This window comes from Herpailurus yagouaroundi, unplaced genomic scaffold (assembly GCF_014898765.1).
Source record: "Herpailurus yagouaroundi ecotype Mexico unplaced genomic scaffold, PumYag 199, whole genome shotgun sequence".
Classification (NCBI taxonomy): Eukaryota; Metazoa; Chordata; class Mammalia; order Carnivora; family Felidae; genus Herpailurus; species Herpailurus yagouaroundi.
The window spans coordinates 8,871,241-8,897,715 of record NW_024412430.1 but is presented as its reverse complement, the minus strand read 5'-3'; the positions used below and the strand labels follow the sequence as shown (position 1 = coordinate 8,897,715).

General features: G+C 38.9%; 1 protein-coding gene across 3 annotated transcripts in view; it reads left to right on the top strand.

Moving 5' to 3' along the window:
- The window catches only part of CUNH9orf85 (chromosome unknown C9orf85 homolog), a 107,312-nt gene that overhangs the window by 1,306 nt on the left and 79,531 nt on the right, over nucleotides 1-26,475 (top strand). The gene's annotated exons all lie outside the window — the stretch shown is intronic.

Below are 26,475 nucleotides of genomic sequence, written 5' to 3'. Positions count from 1 at the left end.
AGGGCTCGAACTCATGGACCCTGAGGTCATGACCTGAGCAGAAGTCAGAGGCTTAACTGACTGAACAACCCAGCTGCCCCAGTCTTTTACTTATTTAGGAGGATTTTTTGTGACCTGGGAGAAAATTCAGACTTTTTATAGATGCCCAGAGGCATTGGATTGTACACAACTAATTTGCTGTAGGTATCTCCCTCTTCTCCCATAGCTTTATGGAAAGGAGATAATTGAAGTCATGGGCATCTTGGGTGCGGCTATCATATTAGATAAAACTGATTTCACATAAATGAGAGTTTGGATTTACAAAGTGTGTGGCTTGCATCATTTAATATTTAATTCTCTGAGCTTTATTTTGTCTCAAATGGAAACTTCCTAGGCTTCTTGTGAGGCTAAACTAAATGATGTAGGTAATTGGTCTGGATCATAGTAAGTGTCTCAACCTTAATTAAGAAAGCAAAGTGAACTGTTCGTGGTCACCTCTGATCTCCTTTCCTTTTTCTCTTTCTGTCTTCACTTACTTACCTTGCAGATATTTAATGAGCACCCTCCATGTACAAAGCCATATGTGCGTATATTTGCAGTGTTATAAAGAGTTGACTCTGCCTTCAGGGATCATATAGTTTTCTGCATCATTGGACAGCAAGCAAGCACAATAATATATATGATATATATCATTATGATAAATTCTGATGAAATGAAAGATCAGTAAGAAGAGTAAAGAGGGGTATTTTTTTTCATTATTATTTTTTATTTGAGAGAGAAGAGTGTGTGCGGGAGTAGGGGAGAGGGGTAGAGGGAAGAGAGAGTCCCAAGCAGGCTCTACACTCAGCGGAGCCTGATGCAGGGCTCAGTCCTATGACCCTCGGAGCAGGACCTGTGCCAAAATCAAGAGCTGGTCACTCAACGGACTGAGCCATGCAGGCCTCCCAGGAGGGATAGTTTCAATTGGGTGCTCAATGGACTTCTTTCCCTTACTTAAGTTCAAATTCAGAAAGAAAACCTGAAGCAGCATTTGAGAAGACTTTTGCAAGTTTTTGCTCATTGTTAATAGGTAAACCAGGATAAAAAGCTATGCTATTCCAAGTAGAGGTCTGCCTTGTCCTGTATTTTTGCTGTAAGGTTTTGTGCAAGCATTTAATTCTGATTATTTTTCATGAGATGATAAAAAGCAATTTTAGTAAGTATTTACCTACAGTGTAGCTTACTATACCTCTTGTAAGTATGAAACTTCTTGGACTTGTACTTCTTGTGCTAGCCTTTCTCCCTAGACTCCTTGTACTTTTCTTTGTTCATTTTCCTGATGTTCTCTAACAACCATGTCATTAGATCTTTCCATGAGTCTCAAATTCAGTCACTAAGTTTCATTTTATAATTTTTATCATTAATTTCTTTGCCTCTTTTAAATCATGAGGAAGTCTCACTTGTCTGTTGATAGAATGAGCAGGTGTTTTGTTATTGGAGAATCTGACAAAAACAGAAGAAATATTTTACTGATGAAAGGCCATTAGGTTGATTGTTCATCTAATGGAGGAGTAATAATTGGCTGTGTTCCTAGCAAATTCTCTTGATCCAGCTATGTGCATCTATCTAAAGCCAAGATTTTGTCAGAAACATCTGACCCTGTCTTCATTCCTATGCTTCATACCAAAAAGCTGCTTGATTCAGTGCCATCCAACAAAAGGGTGGTGAGAGTGCATGGTTGTCTGTAACTCTCCTTAAGGGACTGTAGTGACAGTTGCTTATTTGTACCTCATTTGTAAGAGTCCTGCACGATAGCTTCCCTTTTCTGCCAACTGGTTCGTCAAGACTCGACTGGGATTAGAAGTTGAATAATGACAAATGTTTTATTGGGAAGTTTGTCTAAGCAAAGGACTCATTCTCCAAAGGACCCAGGTGATAGCTGTCTTCATGTGCTTGAGCATATTCCAGAACAAGAGAGAAGCCCATTCTGTGGTTTTCTAAATGGCCAAACTTGGACCAAAAGGTCAATGTTACAGAGAGAGATTTCAGCTTAATATAAGAGAGTTGTCTGATAGGAACATGCACTAGGATTTTGTAACCTACCTTTCCCTGGGATTATTTAAGAGAGGCCTCTATGGCCATTGGTCTGCAGTGTCCTCTCATGACTTGCTGAGATGAAAATAGATTTAAATCTCTTCTAGTCATTTCATACTAAAATGTTGATTGTAGCAGGACTGCCTTGTGTCCCTGGAAAGGCAGTGATGTGTAATGAAAAGAACATTGATGAAGAAAAAGGATCTACATTTTAGCCTCTGTTGTTTATTTTGCTTTGTGATGTTAGGCAGTTTACCTAGATTTTAATTTGCAAAATGGAGTTAATACTATCTCTTGTCTTATTTTCCTCTCAAGATTGCCATAGGGATCATTATAAAAATGTCTTTACGAAGTAGTATACAAATACAAACTGAGCATAAAGCAGATGAGAATTTATGTAGACATACTCAAAGCAAATTAATTAGAAAAGAAATACACTTATTGGAGAATACTGAAAATGGAGAAATGTGGATAGTATAAAAGTAAAATTACCTTTTCCCAATCCTATTCCTCTTTAAGTGTAGTCACTGTTAATTTTTTTTTAACAGTTTATATATGTTTTTAGACATCTATGCACAATATGGTATATATGTAATAAAAGAACATTTTTTCTTCCTCATTCAATTAAGGTAGGTATGTCAGAACACAAAAATTAAACTTACTCTTTTTAATGGCTGTATAATATAAATGTAGACTACCTTACTTTCCTGTTAGTAAACGCTTGAGTTATTTTCAGTTTTTCACTATGACAAAGCTGCAGTGAAATTCTTAGATTCACATATGTGTTTCACATTTATTATCTAGCACCAAACACTGTGCTAGATGCTAGAGATATAGGGTTGAACGTAATATAGTTTGGTGGGCAAGATGAAAGCAGTAATCAATCTTTCAAGTATGTTAATACAAATCACAGTAAGGATGATGAAGGAAAAGTCTCAGGGAACCTGAGTATCAAGCAGGAAGTCTTGATTAAGTTTGGAGGCTTAAAGAAGGCTTCCTTGAGATCTGACAGATGGATAGCATTTAACTAAATGAAATAGGAAGAACGTATATCTTTTTGATAAGAATACTATTTGTTTTATATGTGTAGTTAGTGTTGTTTCTACTAGCATTTCCCAAAGTGCCCCAGGATCCTATCTTCTCGATAGGGCAGGAGTTAGTTTCGTGGTCAAATTACTTTGGAAATAAGTATATACCGGATCTCACTGTTAGGGGTCATAGTGTGCATTGGCATACAACAAACACTAAGATGTTTCGCTCTCTAAAAGTTGTTTAGGGGGGCACCTGGGTGGCTCAGTCAGTTAAGCGTCCGACTTCGGCTCAGGTCATGATCTCACAGTCTGTGGGTTTGAGCCCTGCGTCGGGCTTTGTGCTGACAGCTCAGAGCCTGGAGCCTGTTTCGGATTCTGTGTCTCTCTCGTTCTCTGACCCTCCCTGTTCATGCTCTCTCTCTCTCGGTCTCAAAAATAAATAAATGTTAAAAAAAAAAATTAAAAAAAAAAGAAAGTTGTTTAGGGGCACCAGGCTGGCTCAGTGGGTAGAGTGTGCATCTCTTGATCTCAGGGTTGTGAGTTTGAGCCCAACACTGGTGTAGAGATGACTTAAAAATACAATCTTAAAATAAAGTTATTTAACCAAAACTTGCTTGGTTTTGGAACCCTTTGGTTTCCATAATACCTACTGACCTTGAACTTATTTCAGGAGCAAGAAACTCATTTGGGAAACTCTGGTCTTTATCTTGAAGTGGAAAAGGAAAATGAAAATTGGAGGCTATACTCTCTAAATCATTTTGGAAAAAAAAATTTATTAGTAATAGCTAATATTTGTGTGCTTAAATGTGTTAGCCACTATGCATACTTAATATACATCATCTAATTTTGCTCTTCAAAATGACCCTAAGATAGATGCTATAATTATCCCATTCTGTGTATTGGGAAGTTAGGACTTAGTGATAGTTACATAATTAGCACATGGCTGTCCGCTGATTAGGTGATGTCTCTGTTAGGAGACCTCAAAGGACAAGTAAATCAAAGCCCCTTTTTTGTGTATGTGTGTTGCAGTTGTTGTTTTTAAGTGATCTACACCCAATGTGGGGCTCCAGCGCACTACTCTGAGATCAAGAGTCCGGTGCTCTATAGACTGAGCCAGCCAGGTACCCCGATGTTGTTTTTTAGTACTGTATTTTTGCGTGTAATAGAAACACTGTGACACCACATTAGGGTCAGAATAGAGATGTGCTTTATTGCTACTGCCCCTAACTATTACCTATTTGAAATGTTCCAGGGGAAGGTCTCTCCTCACAAGGTTTATTTAGCTGACTGTAGTGTGACCTAGCACAGGTATGGGCTGTTTGGAGTGGGTCTCATCTTTTCAGCCAGGGCTCTGGCAGAGGTAAGGGTCCTTTCCCTCACTGTAATGCCAATAGAGTCAGATCCTTCAGCTTCTGGTTGGGTGGAAGGCTATCTTAAGTTTAAGGTGGTATGATTACATTTACAGCAGAACAGGATTCTGTGTTTACAGGCACCTTTATTCACAATAGGCAAAGATTGGAAAAAAAAAACAAAACACCCAAATATTTATCAGCAGGAGAGTAGATAAATGGATTGTGTCAGTCATCGATTGGGATACTACTTTGTTATTAAAAAAGCACCATCCCTGGGTGGCTCAGTGGGGTAAGCACCTGGCTGTTGATTTCAGGTTAGGTCATGATCTCATGGTTCGTGGGGTTCAAGACCCTCATCAGCCCCTTGCTGATGGTGTGGAGCCTGCTTGGAATTTTTTCTCTCCCTCTCTCTCTCTCTCTCTCTCTCTCTCTCTGCCCCTCCCCTTGTCCCATGCATGCTCTCTCTCTCTCAAAATTTATAAACTTAAAATTTTTTTTTTTAAATGGAACACCTGGGTGGCTCACTCAGTTGAATGTCCAACTCTTGATTTCAGCTCAGGTCATGATGGCAGGGTTGGGGATTGAGCCCTGCATATGGAGCCTGCTTAAGAGTCACTGTCTCCCTAGGGGCACCTGGGTGGCTCAGTTGGTTAAGCCTTCAACTCTCAGTTTTGGCTCAGGTCATACTCAAGGTTCGTGAGCTCAAGCCCTATATTGAGCTCTGTGCTGACAGTGTGGAGCCTGCTTGCCATCCTCCCTCCCTCCCTCTCTCTCTCTCTCTCTCTCTCTCTCTCTCTCTCTCTCTCTGTCTCTGACTCTCTGTCTCTGTCTCGCACTCTCACACTCTCTCTCTCTGCCCCTCCCACCCCCCAAATAAATAAATAAACCTAAAAAAAAAAAAAGATTCTCTCTTTTTCCTCTGCCCCTCTTCCCCACTCTATCAAATAAAAAAACAATGAACTACTGATACATGCATCGTTTGCATATATTGCACGCATTGTGGACAGATCTCAGAAATGTGTGGAGGGAAATGAACCGGGTGTTTCTTCCATCTACAGAAATCAGAGCAGCAGTTGCCTTCACTGGTGGGGGGATTGACTGGAAGGGGCTCAGGAGACTGTCTGGAATGATGGAAACGTGAGGGTCACAAGAGTGAAAACATTTATCAGAGCACATTGGATTGGGCATTAAAATCTGTGCATGACATAAATGTAAATTTTACCTTAATTAAAAATAGATACTACAAGGACTCCTGGGTGGCTCAATCAGTTAAGCATCTGACTCTTTTTTTTTTTTTTTAAGTCTTTTTTTTTTAACAGTTTGGCTGCTTTTTTTTTTTTTTAATTTTTTTTTTTTAACGTTTATTTATTTTTGAGATAGAGAGAGACAGAGCATGAACAGGGGAGGGGCAGAGAGAGAGGGAGACACAGAATCCAAAACAGGCTCCAGGCTCTGAGCGGTCAGCACAGAGCCTGACGCGGGGCTCGAACTCACGGACTGTGAGATCATGACCTGAGCCGAAGTCGGACGCTTAACCGACTGAGCCACCCAGGCGCCCCAAGCATCTGACTCTTGATCTCAGCTCAGGTCATGATCTCATGGTTTCAGGGATCAGACCCCTTGTTCGACTCTGTGCTGGCAGTGTGGAGCCTGCTTGTGATTCTCTCTCTCCCTGTCTCTGCCCCTATCCTGCACACCTGCATGTGCTTTCTCTGTCTCTCAAGATAAATAAACTTAAGAAAAAATAAATACTGCTTTTTCTTTAAAAAATTGATATCATGAGGTTGTATTCTTCTTTGTTTACTTTTTGTTTGGGGAAGGTATAGAAACACTACTTATACCAGTCTTTAAAAAAAAAGAAAATGATTAACTTTTCCAGAAAGAAAACAAAAAAGTTAGCATTCTTATATATTGAATATCTTAGCTGACCACAGGTTAAAATAATTCTAATAATTACATTTTAATATTTTCCCTTTATGTATGAGTGCTAGTCATGACCCTTGAGTTTACTTTTTTCTGTCAGCAAAGTACAGATGATCTTTACAAAGTGGACCTTGTGTATAAGATTACTGAGCCTGGGTATCATTTTTTTTGTTAGTTTTACTCTTGGATAGAATCATAATTACTTAGTGTATGAATACATATTAATAAATCACTAAATAATGAATAAAACCTTGCTGTGGAAAAGGATGTCCTGCTATTTGTAAGTCTCATTTTGTCCAGATAGCTTACAATCAAGTGGTATGGGATCTTTGTTCTATTTCCCCTAGCCCAGAGCTATTGCACTGTAGTGCAATATTGCACAGTCCCAGATTGGTTCAGATAATCCCTGGTGTGAGTAATTTCCTTGTGAGTGATCTGGCGCTAGTCACGGGAACAGATGTTATTTCTCAGTCAATAGGTATCAACAATGAAGGGTCAAACAAGTGGTAGCCATTGAACAAATCTACAGTTGGGCAGATAACACAATCTATGATCCACTGTAGTTTCTAGCTAACCATCCCTGGGACTCTTCGAGATCCCTTTGATCTTTTTCCAAATTAGGAAATGTTCTTGGATAGGTTTCACCAATGCTGTCTATCAGATGGATTTATGTTAAATCTGTCCTCCCCCCAATTGATTTGTTAAATTCAACATGATTTTTCAGTTGACCAGGTGACAATTGACAATCTATGGTATATTGGGCATTGTGACGTACGTGAGAATCTTACTGCTCAATAAAAGTCATAGTGCTAATGACACTCTTTACTTTTCCTTTGTGGTATTTTCAGCATTTAGAAGTGTTGTGTTTTTGTTATTTACGTTTTATTTTCTCTTTTCCGTTTCATACGGGGATATTCCGAATGTCTGTATTCCCATGGTGCTTCCACTTGAAGCCAATAGGGTGATTCTGCATGTTTCTTAAAATGAGGGCTGTAACAATATAATTGTTTTTTTTCTACGTCAGTCATATATTTTAGACATTTCATTTATGTACGGTGACGACCAGAATTGATTTGTCTTGATTTGATCCATTGTATTAGGGGATAGTACTATGCTCACCACTGGATTATGGAGCTTTGTAATTATGTGGACAGCCCTTGCTTCTTCAGAAAGTTGAATACACACTGTTAGAAAAAGTAGTCTCAGAATTCCTCATCCGGGTAAATTAGTTCATCTGAGGGCGAGAAAGTCGTAATTTATATGAACTCTCTCCGAAGTGGGACATTCTTCTGTCTAGAGAAGGATTGTCTAGGGAGTGGCGTGCAGTTGGACAACGAACCTCAGGGCTGACAGTTACAGGCTGTTGCGGTGTTTGTTATTTTAAGCTGCCGGAGTCTTTCCACACCTGCACAAGTATTACTGTGAGGTCACAGGCAGGTAGGTGTTTGGAGAGTCCTGCTTATCCTCGGAACAACCCTGCTCCTGGCTCACGCCATCCTCAACTGTGGTTGCTCTTTTTCTCTCCCCTGACTTTTGTGAAAGGAAGAAATGAAATGAGAAGGGGATAAAGGAAAAGCTGACATGCCTGAGATTCCTTTCTGGGATTTTCCCCTGCAGGCCAACTAGCCCTTGAACGTATTGAACAAATTAAATAAACATTTCTTTTTCTGAACTTCTCAGAAGGGTGCGAGGCCTGCTACATGTAGGGGATTATCATCAGGATTCTTCAGTTGCTAATTTAAACAGAAAGAAAATGTATTGGAAAGATACTGAGCTACTCTCATTAAACTTAGGAAAGGTGTTTATTTTGGTTGATTTTTCGGTGTCCATGATTCCCAGGTTAGCTGTTATTACTGGGAAATTTATCCTCAATCGGCTCTACACATATCCTAAGCTGACACAGTCTTCCGGTCTTTCTGTGCCCCCTCCCCTCACCCTTCCAGTTGGCCTCCTGGAATCGATAGTTTATTATCATCAAATAGAGACATAGTCTTGAATAAAACTGTTTACTTTCTTGTCCTACCTGACTATTTCCAGGAACTCTGTTTCCTTATAGTCCTTAAGTTATGATGTTTGTTCACCCCACATCTTCAGCCTCACCTCTACCCCCCGTTTCTCCCGTTTGCTGCTTCAGTTTTTTGTTTTGTTTTGTTTTTTTGCTCGAAACCCCGCCTCTTCTGAAATACACACCGTCAGACTGTTATCCCTTCTGGGTCTGTCATTGCCTCCTAGTTACACCTCCTCATCAGTCCCTGGCTCATGGCCTTTCCACAGTTCCTGTCATCAGACTTAGTGATCACCACATCCACGTGGATCGTCCAACATCTGATCTCTCACCTTATAGACCACCCTCCACCCACATCAGAAATCTGCTTCCATGGTCCAACCTTAAACTTTCTCAGTGCTGGGAACTGCTCCACTTATAAACTTTTTAGAAAAATGAATCACCATCTACTTACCTGGTTTCCTTATGTCTCAAATAGTTTTTTAACTCCTTTGGATGCTCCTGTTCACCAGCCTTTCTACTTTTTACTGTACCTCATTCATGTGCTTCCTTCCTTATCTAGCTAGGAGTTCATGTTCTATCAGTATACCTTTTTCTTTTTCTTTTTCCTTTTCTTTTTCTTTTTCTTTTTCTTTTTTTTTTGTCCATATACCTCAGCTCCCTTATCCTTCTTCCTTCTGTGGTACTTGCCTGATGGGATCCCTGCTTAGAGCCAGTTTTCTATTATTCCACCATCACATCTACCAAACCACCTGCATCAGTACCCGTATACTCTACCTTCCTATGACAGTGGATAAAATGCCTGCCCTTCCCAAAGACTAGGCTCTCCCCTTGTATTTTGGACCTTCGTCCCTATTGCCTTCCTTCCTAAGGGCTTAAAGGCTTAGGGTGCCTCCGTTGTCCACTTTGTCTTGCATCATCAGTCTTTCCATCTCCAACGGGTTATTTAAATTTCTTAAGAAAAAAAAAAACCCTCCTTAGGTAAAACCCATATTCTTTCCTAGCTTTGCCCTCTTTCTTTCTTCTTCTTTATGGAAGAGCTCTTCAGCTTCTTACATCCCATTGCTTCCTTCCCTATCCAAATAGCTTTTGTATTCCTCATTCCACTCAAACCACTCATGTCAAGTTGTTGATGTCTGTGTTGCCAAATCCTTGGTTAATAATCCTCTGTCCTCATCTTTCTCAATCACTCAGTATCACTGCCTCTTGAACACTCTTCTGAATTCTGAAATAATTTCTTCATTCAGCTCAATCCATGGCCTTAAATACCGTCTTTATGCTGATACCTTCCATACCTGGAGCTCTAGGCCAACCTCTCTGCTGAGCCGTGGAGTTGTTGCATATTTAACCGTCTACTTCTATTCTTGAATATCAACAAGGCATCTCAAGCTTAACATGGCAAACACAACTCTTAATCTTTCTCCCTCAAACCTTTTCCTCCAGTGTTCCCCCACTCTGTAAACAGTGCCATCATTCATCCAGTTCTCACACCAAAAATATAAGAATCATCCTTGATTCTTGGCCTTTTCTCACATTCTGTGTTTCAATTTATCAACAAAACTATGAACCGTTTAATTTTAATTTTTGTAATCTCATTACATTCTGGCATAATATTTTTTTACTTGTTTTTCTTGCTTATAGTCCACTCTGCAATATGATTTCACCCGGGCAAATATATATTTTTTATGTCCTCAATACCTAGACCAGGGGTTGGTACATAGGAATTACTCAGTAAGTAATTGGTGATTGAATGAAGTAAATAAATGATTTTAGCAACGTATTAAGTGTTGTAACAAGGGTAGTACAGGGGAGTTCTATAGTAATTCTGAAATAAAGGGATGGAAAGAGAATAATTAATACAGTGTGACCCTCAAAGAGATAGTACAGCTTGGGGATGGAGGGTGAAGGAGAAGTTGAATGGAAAGAGATAGAAGAATAGAATAAGGTGGAAAGGAAAAATGAGTACTGATGACTTCGTTGTGGGTCAAGGAATTGAGGGAGTTTAATCTGGAAACAGAACAAAGTGAAATAGGATCAGTAAAAATCGTTGTGACATTAAGAAATCTTTTGAAAATAAGGCTTCTCTTTTATTCATTAAAAAAATTTTTTTTTAATGTTTATTTATTTCTGAGACAGAGACAGACAGAGCATGAGTGGGGGAGGGGCAGAGAGAGAGGGAGACACAGAATCCGAAGCAGGCTCCAGACTCCCAGTTGTCAGCACAAGCACAGAGCCTGACATGGGGCTCGAACTCACAAACCGTGAGATCATGACCTGAGCTGAAGTCAGTCACTCAACTGACTGAGCCACCCAGGGGCCCCTCTTTTATTCATTTTTGAGGGAAGAGTTCCTGACACATTGAAGACTCCTCAGTAATGTTGGAGTGAATATGTACAGATCATCTTAAAATGAAGAGAGAAGGGCAAGAAGAGGCTGTGAGTCTGTGAGTCTTTTTCTAAAGTAAGATTATAAATAGGTATTTATACTTACCATGTGGTGGCAAAAACATAAGAATGAAAGTGACTCTTAGGTAATAAACTCTCTGGCTAGAAAACTGGTTGGCTAAAATCTTTTTACCAAAGAGAAGAGCTGAATGGATTGATCTCAGGCTGTGAATTAAAATTTCAGTGCTGTCAATTTAGACTATCATTCTTATAAGTGAATGTGGTCTGTTTTGATTTGGTGTTGGTCAGGTAACTTCAAAGAGTAAAAATATTTTGGGGGCCTGGATAGCTCAGTCAGTTAAGCATCCGACTGTTGATTTCGACTCAGGTCATGATCTTGTGCTTTGTGAGATCGAGCCCCATGTCTGGCTGTGCTGACAGTGCAGAGCCTGCTTGGGATTCTCTCCCTACCCCTCCCATGCTGTCTGTAAACAAACAAACAAACAAACAAACAAACATGAAAACATTTTTTGAAGTGAATACATTGGGTAGGAAAAAAAATTCCTTGTCAGTTTTTGTCAGATTTCATGTGTGACCTTTTGGATTTTTAGCCAAAGTTATCAAGCTCTTGTTCAGGACAGCGGCAGCATGGTGTAGAAGAAAGACACTGATCTTGGAGTCACAAGTTTAAGTCAAATTCTCTGCCGTTTACTGACGGTGTGGCCTTGGACAAAGTTTTCAGTGTATCAGGCTGTTAGTGGGCTTAGCCGTACTGTGAGGGTTGAGTAAGGTTTGTGGGAACGCTCACATGGTGCCTGGCACGCAGCGTTAAGCATTCTGTGAACGCTCGTCCAGTCCTTCGTCTTACTAAGCAATGTTTATCGTGCTCACATGCTGCTCCTTCAGTTATTCCTTTCCTGGTTAGTCCCACTGGAATGTCTCCCTCCTTCCCTAGGCATTTATGGCCCTCACCACACATAGGGTGCGTGTCATACTGGTTATTAGCATACATGCTTGGCTTCTTTCCCTTTCTGTCACACGTGTGTACAAAATACTATCTCTGTCTCAGAGGACAGGGACTTCAGCATTTTGAACTACTCATGGTCCTGTAGCAGCCATTCTGTGATGTGGGTTGAGAGAATGGAAATCAAGTTATTCTTGTTGACGTTGTACAATTGATTACTGATCTGTGTTGTCACCTGTCTTTATTAAACCCCTAATATGTACCAAACACCAACAAAAAGGTGAGTGGGATATGAATCCTTCATTCAGGAATTCTACACTAGTAACTACTTTAAAAAGTGGAAAAAGGCTAATATGGAGCATTTTCACTTAATAAACTTGGTAAAGTATAACATACAAATGTACAGAAAAGTGCAAAAATTATAACAGAGAGTTCAGTGAAGTTTCACAAAGTGAACACAGTCATGTAACCAATACACAGATCAAGAGAATGCTATTCACCTCTCTTAGTCACTACCACTCTCCTCCTGAATTTTTTTTTAATGTTTATTTATTTTTGAGAGAGAGACAGAGCATGAGCAGGGGAGGGGCAGAGAGAGGGAGACACAGAATCCAAAGCAGGCTCCAGGCTCCGAGCTGTCGGCACACAGCCCCATGTGGAGCTGAAATGCATGAGCTGTGAAGTCATGAAAGTTGGATGCTTAACTGACTGAGCCACCCAGGCTCTCCTATTTCTCAAATTTAACCATTGTCTTGATGCATATGAAATATTTTAAAACAACCTTGACGTCCCAGCTTTTGGAAGCAAGGGAGAGAAAGCTGGAGGTACCTGATGACCATCCTCTCTTTTCAGAGATAGTAGTAGTGGATGTAGAAGAGCATCCTGATGGATCATCTCAGCTCTTTAAATCTGCAATACAACTTCATGTAATACTTTTTTGGGCTGAAAGAAATTGGTGTGATTTGATTTTCCAACAGTGATTAATTTGGCCCCTGTTGGATATTTGACTTTTAAAAATATCAGTAGTAAATTTGAACTTTCCCATAGCTTTGGGGCTGATTATTTCAGCCTCAGCCCTAAGTCTCTTCCAATTTATCTGTTTATTCATGAGGTTGAATGACATTTTTAGAACTTCATGGTAGTAATTTTCTTGGATATTTTGTCAAGTTCATTTCTAGTTGGAATAGTTGGGTTTACATTCTAAAGTTAATTATTCACATTGTCTTTTGAAACTAAATTGTACGATAGACTTTCTTTTTTGTTTTTGTTTTGTCTGAGTTGCATGTTGTTAACAAGGAAGTATTTCTTTTTTTTTTAATTTTTAAAAATTTTTTAATGTTTATTTATATTTGAAAGGCGGAGGAGGGGTAGTGAGAGAGGGAGACACAGAATCAGAAGCAGGCTCCAGGCTCTGAGCTGTCAGCACAGAGCCCGACGCGGGGCTCGAACTCACGAACTGCGAGTTCATGACCTGAGCGAAAGTCGGACGCTCAACCGACTGAGCCACCCAGGCCTCTACAAGGAAGTATTTCTTATAAGTGATGGAACTATAAATGTGTAATAATTTTCAGTGATGGTGTATCAGCAGTAGAATTCTATTGCACCTTTATATTAATCAGGTCTGGTTTTGCAGGTCATTTGGTGGTGTTCGCCATTTACAACATCATGGGTATGAAATACCAAGCTAAGCTGGTGATTATTTTAAATGCTTTGTTATTCCGTGAAGATTTATATATTATTAAATGCTCAGCCCTCTCTTACCAGGTGGCTGATTTGTTTGTTTTGAAATTACTCATGTCACTGAAGTCATCAATTTGAGTAATATATTTGACATCATGGTTTATACTTGTATATCTGAATGTTCTGTGTACCATCATTAACCTTTATCACAAGACATTATAGTAATATGATATCATATTTCTTGTAAATTTGAATGCTTATAAGGCGTAATGCTAGATCTAGTTGTTTTTTTTTTTAGTGTGTGTTCATTTTTGAGAGATGGAGAGAGACAGAGCATGAGTGGGGAAGGGGCAGAGAGAGAGGGAGACACAGAATTAGAAGCAGGCTCCAGGCTCTGAGCTGTCAGCACAGAGCCTGATGTGGGGCTCGAACCCACAGACTGCGAGATCATGACCTGAACTGAAGTTGGTTGCTTAACCAACTGAGCCACCCAGGTATCCCTAGATTTAGTTTTTAGTAAAGTTAGAATAGTCCTGTGGGATAAGTTGTCATCTATTTTCTATACATGTAAAAGAATATTAGGGTCACTTTTACCATTATGATGCTGTTGCTTTCATTTAAACTCTCTTTGAACCATGGGCTGTCCTTTGACTCTCATATGATATTTCTTTTTTTTTTTTAATTTTTTTTTAATGTTTATTTATTTTTGAGACAGAGAGAGACAGAGCATGAACGGGGGAGGGTCAGAGAGAGGGAGACACAGAATCCGAAACAGGCTCCAGGCTCTGAGCTGTCAGCACAGAGCCCGACGCGGGGCTTGAACTCACAGACCGTGAGATCATGACCTGAGCCGAAGTCAGCCGCTTAATCGACTGAGCCACCCAGGCTCCCCTCTCATACAATATTTCTAAAGTCAGCTGCTTCCTAGTGTACTTAAATAAAAAACTCTCTGGTTTGTTGTGGTGGTTAATTCTAATCTTAGTGATTCTCTGGGCCACCTTTATTAAGGTCTTTTTGTTACCCAGTAAGAAAAATCAGTTAAATTTTACTAAGGCCCTAATTCAGAATGACTCAAAACATGCATTTATCTTCCCAGTTTGCTAAATTTCAGTGGAATGACAGGAGACAATAAAACTACAATATTAGAAAATGGAAAAAACAGAAAAGAACACTAAGGAAAATTAAAATGTAAAGTAGATAGGGTTAGACTGATGCAGGCACACAATTTATTAATCTGTAACACAATACAGATAGAAGTCGGCATTTTTTCAGTAAAACTCTAGAATAATGCCATCATCAGAATTAATAAGATCTGTACCAATCCTTTATATCAAGTGGCTTTCTCTAACATTTGCTCTCCAGATAAAGTCAGAAGAACAACTCTCTAAAATGAGGAGATGCCATGAAAGACCAAGCAGAGCAATATTCCTCATCATTTTTGGTCCCAGAGTGTAACAAGGAACCCCTGTACTTGGAAGCAGTAAACTTCTTGTGCTTACTAGAGCAAAAGCTATCCAAGATGTTCATTTTCATTCTATTACCCAGAGCCAGGGATTATATAGTGGACATCTGAATTCACTTCCAGAGCAACAGCGATACTCAATTCCGCTTTAGTAACCCATCCCATATTCTATATGAGCACTGTCCGAAAGAACTTTCTATGATGATGGAAGTGTGCTATATTAGTGCTATCCAGTATGGTAGCCACTAGCCACATGTACCTATTGACTATTTGAAATGTGGACAGTACAAATAAGGAACCAAATTTTATTTTTAATTCAACCGAAATAGCCATGTTTGGTTAGGGGCTATCATATTATACAGTACAGATCTATGTCTGCATTTATTCATATGAGCAGACTACTACTAAGAAGCACAAAATCTGTTAGGAAAACCAAAACTATGTGATGCATAACTAGAAACCCTACTTTCTGTACCTAGTTAACAGAGGTAATATATGACACAGAAGAGAACTTTTAAAAGTATAATTGTTCTGACTTTGGCTCAGGTCATGATCTCACGGTCTGTGAGTTCAAGACCCACATTGGGCTCTGTGCTGACAGCTCAGAGCCTGGGGCCTGCTTCTGATTCTGTGTCTCCCTCTCTCTCTGCCCCTCCCCCACTTGCAGTCTCTTTCAAAAGTAAAGATTAAAAAAAACTAAAAAGTATAATTGTTACCCATCGTTAATCATTCAAAAAGCTTTCAAAATCCATAAAACAAAGACTGCTGTTAAAGAAAAGTAGAAGATTCTTGCCTGTGACATTTCTTAAAAACTGCAACTGTGGTTTCAGACATATAAACTTCTTAAGGGGATGGCTAAACAGCGGTGTGGCAGGAATAAAAACTAAGTTGTGATTTGGGAGATCAAACCAGTGCTTGATCAGCCTCATCTGAAAGACCAAAGTGATAAAAATTATGAAATGAAATTTAAGATATGGAGGATGGAGGTAGGAAAGCCTCTATGTTTCCAAAGGAAATCCAGAAGACAATGAGGGTGAGGAAGCAATGATAAAAAGTAAAGGAAAAACCCCCCACAAATTTTCCAAACTTGAAGAAAATCATAAGCCTTCAGATAGAAGGGTTCTATACATATCTTGGTGAAAGTTTTGAACTCCACAACATAAAGAAATGCCTACCAGCTTCTAGAGAGGGGAAAAAAAAGAGGTTACCCATGAAACAACTATAATTTTGTAGGCATCAACTTCTTATCTGCTACTTGTAAAAAAAATAGGACAGGATCTACAAAGGGTTGTAAGGGAAGTATATTAAATTTAGAGTTCTTTATAGAGTTAAGCTGTGACTCAGTTGCCAGGATCAAAGAATCATCCAAACCAAAAGCTTGTCAAAAACATATGTATATACCTAAGGATGTATTCCAGAATACAAGAAGATATGTAGTAGAAGAAATAGTAGTGAACTAAGAACCTAATAAAACTGAGTTAACCTTAAATAACCATTGATGGGATGGTGGTAAAAGTTAATGCTGTTGTTATATTTGTGAATCACGTAATAAGGGAGGTAATTTTTCTGGAAGACAAAATCTATACCATTGTTGCCGATTTCAACCAAACCTGGGAATGAAGAATAAAAGCAAGCTGAAGATCTTGTCTTATTTGAGGTGGTAGAAAAGCCAGAGAAGGAAAATCAGTGTCAACATCCAAGTTGTAAACTCTAAGTGCCTATTATTTGTTCATACAATCTAGTATTAAAAATGTGGGATTTGGGGGCACCTGGCTGGTTCAGTTGGTGGAGCATGCAGCTCTTGATGTTTAGGGGTTGTGAATTTGAGCCCCACGTAGGGTGTAGAGATTACTTTAAAAATAAAATCTCAAAAAACGTGGTATTTCTCCTCTCCATAGAAGCAGTTATTTGAACACCTTATTCTCTAGGTGATTTAATGTTCCATTATCAAGTCACATTTCAGGAACGGCTGAAACACAGTGTGCATACCTGCACATATTCTCTCCTGCTTCTGCTAGTGACTGAAACCCACTTCTGTTTTTGTTTTTTTAAGTTTATTTACTTATTTTTGAGAGAGAGAGGAGGGGAGGGGCAGAGAAAGAGGGAGAGAGAAAGAATCCTAAGCAGGCTTCACACTGTCAGCTCAGAGCCTGATGTGGGGCTCAAACTCATGAACCATGAGATAATGACCTGGCCCAAAACCAAGAGTCAGATGTTTAACCGACTGAGCCACCCAGGTGTCCCCCCACTTCTGGTTTTAATACATGAGTGATGGAAGTACAAGGAAGGAAGATGGGTTGCTGTTGCTTTAAGTTAGCCTGTGTATCACTTTAGACTTTGATATGACACATTGGGTTTTTTTTTTTTTTTTTTGATCTGATACCTCTTGAGGACTTGCTTAAGATAAACAACGGCCTTTGAAAACATAAAATGCAATACCCGTTCTGTGACACCTTTGCATATTTGTCATAAGTAGTAGAAATAGTAGAGTATTAGAAATGACTCCCCACTTTGTCTCATTGGGTTGGGGCTAAATGAAAGGATAGTGTTTTGAAATCTGCAAGTCTACCAATGAGCACTGGATCTGTAGTGACTCCCCCTCAATCCAAGTCTTTTGAAACTCAGTTGGAAGATGCCAGCCAGTTAATCTCTTATTTTAAACACCATTTTAACTCTCACAAATACTGCTTACTCTCCATCTTTACTTCATGCCCATTATTTTCGTCTCTTCAACTACACTGTAAGCGCTGTGTAGAAGGGACTGTACATCATAAATCTCCTGAATCCTTGAGATGCCTGGCATAGTGCCGAGTACATACTAGCACACACTTTTTTGGATTGTTTCTACAGACAGTGGAGAGATAATCAGAATGCATGCTGTATTTAATTCTAATCCATGACACATTTTATACTTTGACATGTTGGAAGAAGTCCTAAGCTTGGAGTCAGGACAACACGAGTATTCTTCAGACTTTACTGAGTCACTCTGTCTGTGATCATAGGTAAGTGATATCAATGCTACAAATTAGGCTAACAATACCACCTTCCTGCTTACACACAGGGATGATAGGAGACTAAAATGAGAAGGATTATAGGACAGATTCAGATTTTTAAAAATCTGTAGAAATAAAATGTAGTAGTATTTTGTTATGGGTGATTTGCATCCTTCATTCAGAATATATCTTAATTTTATCCCTTAGTTTTCTATATTCTTGTCATCAAAAACATCTTTGTTTTCCTTTTAAGAATGAGAAAATGTTCCCAACTCAAGTTAGGTAAGTCATATGTGACTATTGAGCTCTAAACAGAATGAATCACGGCACAAACCTGATATTTTCCGTAAGTGACTTGGCTCCTGAATCAGTTATCAGCATATATATAGGTTATTCTTACGACATGTTGTATGACCAGGACAAGGGGGCTATCTTTGAAGAAGTGAACTAACCAGCTTCAATATAGTAATTGTCCTTGTAGATCTGCCCCCAAGTAAGTGACTTTACAATGTTGATTTGTTTTAAAAGATAAAATCGTTTGGTTTGTGGACATTACCAATTATTATGCTTCAAAGAGTTAAATCCATAAAATCTCAAAATATGCTATGAAGAGGAAATGAATACCATCCTTCTTTTTTGTTTAATTTACATTAAACAATGATCAGTCATTTTTGTCTCATTTAAGATCACTAACTTGGGGCATACCATACCGGTTGGACAAGATCTTAAATTGTGACTAACTTTTAATGAGTGCTTATAAAAACGTGTGTTGCCACATGACACTGCGCAATTGCTGCTTGAATAGGCTTTTTGCATTCCAGTCGTACATAGTTAGTCCTTGTGGCTCACCACTTAGTTACCCTTATTGTTTAGGTCTCAGTGCCTCGAAAATCTCCGAGGAGCAGGGTAGAAAAGTAAATCCTCCTCTTTTAGAACATTGCTTAGCAAAGATAATATTTTCTTTCCTAAATGAGTTTTTTTTTTGTTTTAGCTTTGGAATTTCATTTTGTTTTAAACAAATGATTTATAATACTTCAAGGTTACCTTACAAATAAGCCAGCAGGTTTGGCCATATTTGCAAAACAATGTACCAATGTTAGAATTTGAGTCAAAACAGAGTACAAATTGAAATGTATACTCTGCAAATGTGTTTTTCTTTTAATATGTAGAATACCTTGAAAGTTGTAGGAGAACACTTTCTACTTGTAACTTTAGTAGAATGCTCTAAACTAAAAGGCATCTTTTTATGGGTTCTGTCTCTGCTGCTTCTGATTAATTGTGTGACCTCAAGCAAATCTTTTAATTCTCTGAGCCTCAGGTTTCTCATCTGCAAAATGAAGATAATTATGCCTGCCCTAGCCACAGGAATGTTCTAAGAATAGCAGCAGAGAGAATCTTTATAAAGGATTAGACATGCGATTTATAGATTTATGATAGCAGTCTTCTGTGTAAAACTTAGTTTGGCCTTATTTTTATAGTGAACACCAAAAATACTTGTTTTATAATAAACCACATAAACAAATAACTCTTCCCTAAGTATGCTTTTGTCCAGACACCTGAACAAAGTACAGACATGTCCCTTGCATGTGAAATCATTCAAAGACTTGAGTAAGTGAAAGAATAGTGACTAGGAACTGTAAACAGCTAAGCATAGAGTTAAGTGAGAAGTGTAGAAGATCTCCTGAGAAGATAGAAACACACTTTACCTCCTTTAATTCTGATAGAGACATCTTGTGTTGGGAGGGAATGTATCGGCATCTTTCTTCCCTGTCCTTCCCCCCAATACTCTTAACTCTTGTTAATTAAGATTTTTCCTGTATTTGATGATGCAGGTAACCGGGGGATGTGAACAGTAGAGGCAGAAAGGAAGGTTGAGAATCACTGATCCACAAATTACACGATTTCCTAGAGGTCTCTAATTCTAGATTCCCTTGTTAATTGAGATTTGTTCTGCCATTTGATTCTGACTAAGACAGGGTTAAAACAGGGGTGATTTCCCCCCTCTTTCTTCTGTTTATTGTATCTAAGTGAGAAGATGGATGGTAACAGAGCCTATTGTAATTACTTCAGAATATATATATATATATACACATATATATATATATATAAAACCACCATGCCCTATGCCTTACACTCACACACAGGTGTATGTCAATTATTTCTCAATAAAACTGGAAAAAAAAAATAGGGAAGAATAAAGAAATAATTTCCCAGTTTTCATCATGTTTAGATTTGGCTTAAATTCCTGGAATAGGAATAAAGGTCAGAAACTACTGATATAAATTCTATTTATTTGTATAGACCATGAGGAAATCAGGGTGGGAAACAGATGGTTTCTGCATAGTGCTGTATCAGTGTGACCGTGTCTGAATTAAGGAACTTTACACAGATGAGTGAGAATTGAGGATAAAATATGTTTTGAGGTGATGTCTTTTGATATAAAATTTTGGAAATGCTTCTTAAATAATAGCTCTTCTGGATTCCTTTTTTTAAAAAATGTTAATTTTTATTTTCAGGGAGAGCAAGGAGAGAGAGCGAGAGAGGGACAGAGAGAGAGAAACCCAAGCAGGCTCTATGCTGTTAGCACAGAGCCCAAAACAGGGCTTGATCTCACGAACCATGAGATCACGACCTGAGATGAAATCACGAGTGGGACAGTCAACTGACTGAGCCACCAAAGTGTCCTGGAGCTTTTCTGGATTCCTGATTTATGTCTCCAACATAGCTTTTTCTGTCAGTTTTGAGGTCATTCTGGAGACTCTTTCAGATGTTTGCTGCATTATTCTGTAATACAAGTAGTCTAGTTGTAACACTGTATGTTTCAAATATTTCTTTCATTCACTTGGTTGGAAATCAAAGTGTAAATTCTCAAAGAAGTGATGCTCTCAACAGTGAAACTAGGAGTCAAACTAAGATTTAGTTTCTAAAAGAGAGGCAATATACAATAGTAGGGCAGAACATGGTATTTGGAGTCAGAGGACTTGGTCTTGAGCCCCCATGGTATTATTTTGTAGATGTGCAATTGTAGGTAGATGATTAAACCTGCCTGGACTTGTTTCTTCGTCTGTGAAGTAGGAATAATACTATTTATCCCCCAACATAGTTGTGAGGAAATGATATACTTAGCTGTAAATACTGAGTTTTAAGCTGAAGACACTGCATAAGTGTCATTTCTCATGATCATCATCATGTCTCAACCATAACAATTACAACTTTCTAAGGAAAAGTATATCACCTCCCTTGGACTAGCACTTTCAGTAGCAGAGGTGAGGTAGGGAATATACTTTTTTTCCCTAGAAATGTCTACTTGCTTCAGCTGCCTCCGGCAATGCTTCTTAAACTTTGGCATGCTTAAGGATCATCTGGAAAGCTTATGTAAAATGCAGAATCCCATTTGCGAGAAATTCTCAATCAGTAGTTCTTGGGTTGAGTCCAGGTTCATTCTTATTTTTTTTTTTTTAAGTTTATTTCTTTTGAGAGAGAGAGTGAGCAAGAGTGAGCATGAGCAGGGGAAGGGGAAGGAGAGAGAGAATTCCAAGCAGGCTCCATTCTGTCAGCGTGGGCCTTGAACTCATGAACTGTGGGATCATGATCTGAACCGAGTTCAAGAGTCGTATGCTTAACTGACTGAGCCACCCAGGCACCCCCACGAGTCATCATTTTTTAGGCCTCAAACCACACCTGAGACTATTCTGCTAATTACCTTCCCCCATACTTTATACTCTAGTCCGTGTGACTAGCTTTCCAAGGATCAGACTCTCTCTGTTTATACATTTAAGTCTACATTGGGAATGTGGGAGGGGTTTTATTTCAGAAGCCCACTCTGTCTGGGCTCTTTCTTGTACCAGAGCATTCACCCATCCTTCCATCACGGGTTCTCAAAGCATGATCTGTGCCACAGAAGCTCCCAAGTTAAAAAAAACACAGTCTCAGAAAGTGGGGCCTGGAGATCTGATTTTTATTTTATTTATTTGTTTGTTTATATCTATTTATTTTTGTAATCTCTACACCCAGCATGGGACTCGAACTCACAACCTTGAGATCCAGAGACAAATACTCTTCCGGCTGAGCCAGCCAGGCGTCCCTAGAAGTCTGATTTTTAATATGCTTTCTAGTTGAGTCTTATGTACCCAAGAGTTTGAGAACTGATTTAAAAGTCCCTCTTCCCTGGAGTCTTGCCTTTGCTCTAACTCTGTTGTAGTCATTTGTTCTCTGCACTGAATCCAGATCATTTCTATGTCTTTATTATCTCCCATGCCTGTGCCCATCTCTCTCATCCCCACTACCACAACCAAATTTAGTATTTTATTATATAATTCTGGATGACTGTAGCAACTTCCATACTAATCTCCCTATTTCCCTCTAGTCTTGTCTTTAAGTTATACCTTAGGATCTTATCCAATCAGGTCCCTTCCCTGCATAAGAGTCAAAATTCTTTAGCTTGGTAAATAATTTCTCTGATAGTTTAGCTCATTCCTCTCGTTCTCTTCACACCTTCCTGTTCAGCTGTTCTGACTGCTTGCCATTTTCCAGAAGGGCCATAAGCTTTCTCATGCTTTCACGAGGTCTTCCTCGTATACTGGACGTTGTTAGGCATAGGATGATCCCAGAACACTTTTGGTCTATCTGTCTATCTGTTGTTATAATTTTCACAGTGCTAAAGCTGTCTTTCCATTTGCCTGCTTACTTGCTCCAGGGCAAGGTCCTTAACTCGCTCTTTTTTAAACCTGTATCACATTAGATACCATCTAGTATCTCATATTGCCTGGCCATTGTAGGTGTTGTGTACATCTTCAATTTGAATGAGGTGGGAGATACTACAGTGGATCTTGGATGACTGCTTGGAAAGCAGAACGGGAATTTGAATGAAGAATGAAACTTCAGCCCACCAGTACTGAGGAAAAGGAGGTAGAGTGCAGGCAGAGCAAAGACAGGAGGAGGCACAGTGCAGTTTCTGTCCTGCCAGATTTGTTTACTGGGGAGTGCTTAGGTAGACAGGGAGGAAAATGAGGAGGTAGGACCAGAAAGGAAAGTAGGGATCAAATTGTGGAGAGTTCCGAGTATCAGCCTTAGGAATGCCTTTAAAGGGTGTAGGTTTCTGACTAGCAGAGAGTTATGGAGGGGTGTCCATTAAAACGTAACTGTTGGTGGCTTGGTCTCCCATTCTCTATCTTCTCCCTAATCCATCTTCCATTTGGGATGCTACTTCAGGTCGGAAATGAGGACCTGATATGAGGAAGTAGGGGGATGTAGAGTAGAAGACACAGTTGGGGACATGGTGGGAAAACTGATTTTGTCAGTATTGGCATTTTGGTAAAAGGAGAGGGAGAAATCAAAGGTCAAAGGTGACCTGAGATTTTTTTTTTTAACCTGAGCCTACAAGAAGACTTTCTAACGATAATGTTTGGGACAAAGGAGAAACAGATTTTATTGCTAAGATAGGGATTGCTATTTATTTAGTCCATGAATTTGAGATATTTCAAGGATTTCCACGAGGAGGAAAGTGAATATTGTGCGTGCAGTCAGAGAGAGCGGGACCTCCAGAGAGACAGTAGGACTGGGTATTGGTTTTGCATATAATCTTCATTGAGTTCATGGTTGAGGCTGGGGTTACAGGTTCTGTTGACCAAGAGTAAATACATAATGTGAAAAGGAAGGAATGCTGAACAGGCACTTAGGTTCAAGAGACAGAGACAGAGAATGAGTAAGTGAGTGAGTGAATGGATGACTAAATAAATATTAGGGAATGGATACTTTTAAGGGGTAAGCAGAGGAAGAAGCTTTAGCAAAGGATCTTGAGAAGGAGCAAATGGAGTTGGGGCTTCAATTCTACTTTGTGAGGTCTTTTTTCAGGAAATACAAAAATTATTCTTAGATAAAACCATTGACGTTTTGATCATTTACGGCAAAAGTTTGAGGAAGAAAAGGCTTACTTCCCACAGAACTGCTCCAATAGTAAAGCTATTTATTTTCTATTTAGAGAAGGTGTTCTTGGGTTATTTATTTACTAAAAATGCCCCATACTTAATTGGCTCAAAGATAATTGGTGGCCCATTATCTTAAAATACTAAGTGCCCATGTTTTAATTGTAAGGCAAAATTTCTCTTGTCGGGAGTTTATTCCTTCTGATGTTCTGCTTATCGTTTGTTTTTAGCACTGCATTGTGGGTCCTTCCATAAAAATCTTTTTTTTTTTTTAACATTCATAACATATCCTCCTAAATTGTGCCATTTAGAACAAAATGGAGAGAATTAAAAATCTTCATACCAGAGTGCTCTTTGATCCAACTGACCACACCTTTTAAAGATGTGATCAGTTTAGGGGCACCTGGGTGTCTCAGTCAGTTAAGCGTCTGACTTTGGCTCAGGTCATGATCTCACAGCTCTTGAGTTCGAGCCCTGTGTCAGGCTCTGTGCTGACAGCTCAGAACCTGGAGCCTGCTTCGGATTCTGTATCTCCCTCTCTCTCTGCCCCTCCCCTGCTCACGCTCTGTCTCTCTCTCTCTCTCTCTCTCTCTCTCTCTCTCAAAAATAAATAAACGTTAAAAAAATGTTTTTAAAGATGTGATTAGTTTATCAATGCATTGTTTTGGTTGTTAGTACCTTTTAGAAATATATGCTTGTAAAAATGCATAGCACTACCTTATTTTAATTTTTTCTTAGAGTAAATGAATAAATATACTTTGGGAAGAAATGTGTTTTTTAATAGGTTTCTCTGCTGCCAGAAGATATTGCACCAGCACGTTTCTGCGTGTAGGCAGGTGTGATTCCACTTAAGTGTTAGGATTAAGTTTGTCAGTGAAAATCTGGGTAGTTTGCTTGGCTGCTGAAAGAAATCAGTAGGTAGTTTGTACATAGGCCCTCTCTGTATAATTGTAACCTACAATAGCTCTACCCACTTACTGAGATAATAGTCCTCTGTTTGGGATGATCAGGACTCATTTTATATTCAGTCGTTGGATGAAAATGCAATTGTTTATTTTCACAGATGTCATTTGTTAAAGATTCCAGCAGTAACAAAAAAAGTGGGAGAGGGAATCAGATATTATTTCTTCACTATAAAAACTTACGTTGTAAGTATATTGAGTAAGAGGAACAGTTTGAATATTTCTTGTGTATATTTTCACTGCTTTCAGTTTGGTATTGGTGCTTTAAGGATTTAGGATTAACACAGAGTGAATGGAAGATGGAGTAGACTTTGGGGAAGAAAATTATTTTAGCTTGTAGTAGAAATAGACCTCATTTCATGCCTTAGGTATTTTTTGTTTTGTTTTGTTTTGGTTTCCTTTTTTTTAGTAATCTCTACACCCAGCGTAAGGCTCGAACTCACGACCCCAAGATCAAGAGCCAGACACTCTTCTGGCTGAGCCAGAAGTCTATGCTTTAGGCACCCCTATGCTTTTGGTATCTTTTAATTAGAGTTTTATATGGTAAAAAATTAACCATTGGTAGCTCAAATATTCATGTGTTTGACATATGTGCGTATACCAAGTATTTATTTATTTATTTATTTATTTATTTATTTATTTATATTTTAGAGAGAGCGAGAGAGAGAGAGGGAGAGAGAGAGCACGAGCGGGGAAGAGGGGCAGAGGGAGAGAGAATCCCAAGTGGTCTCCACACGGGATCACAACTTGAGCCAAAATCAAGATTCAGACGGTCAACTGACTGAGCCACGAAGGCACCCGCCTAAGTATTTTAGAACTCTAGGGTACTGTTTTGCTTAAAGGAGACGTGGCCTGATTTTTTTGTGACAGATTGTTGTAAATGTTGGCAGCTAATCTGTAATGAGCTATATTGAGCCAATGATTTCCTAAAAAGAAGTAAGCCTATAGTAACTTTGGTTTTACAGTTTTCCTTAAATGACAATAAAACCAATTTCACCATCAGAACTCACTTCAAAAGTATTTCTAGGCTATTTACATGACCAGCTCATTTTGTGAAATAATACATAAAAATAGTAAGACTCAGTAACTTAATCCAAATAAGGTATTTCTGAGACTAATGGACATTCAGACTGTGCTTTATCACGTTAAAAAGAGATTTTGTAGGTTTGAAAGTGTGAAGTGAGTAGAACTCAGTATTGATATCCTGGATGATATAGTAGTGATGGTCTCAATGTGATATTAAGTTGATTGTAGCAAGAGTGTTTTTTAATTACCTTTTGAAAAAGGAAAATGGCAATGTTTGCTTTTAAAAATCTTTACCTGGATTTAAAAAAAAGCAAATTTTTGTAGACAATTTTACAGACATTTGCTTCCTAATAATACCCATGTAATTATATACTTGATTCAAGAAAGGGATAATTAGGGGCACTTCTCTGGCTCAGTCAGTGGATCATGTGACTCTTGATCTTGCGTTTGTGAGTTCAAGCCCCAGTTGGGTGTGGAGACTACCTAAAATAAAAATTTAAAACTATATTTTAATATATTATTACATTAATGTAATAAGCCGACTCTTATTTCGCCTCAGGTCATGATCTCACAGTCATGAGATTGAGCACCACGTTGGGCTCTACACTGGGGGTGGAGCCTGCTTAAGATTCTCTCTCACTCTCTCTCTCTCTCTCTCTCTCTCTCTGCCCCTACCTGCTTGTATTCCCTCTCTTAAACAGTTAAATAAAAGATAAA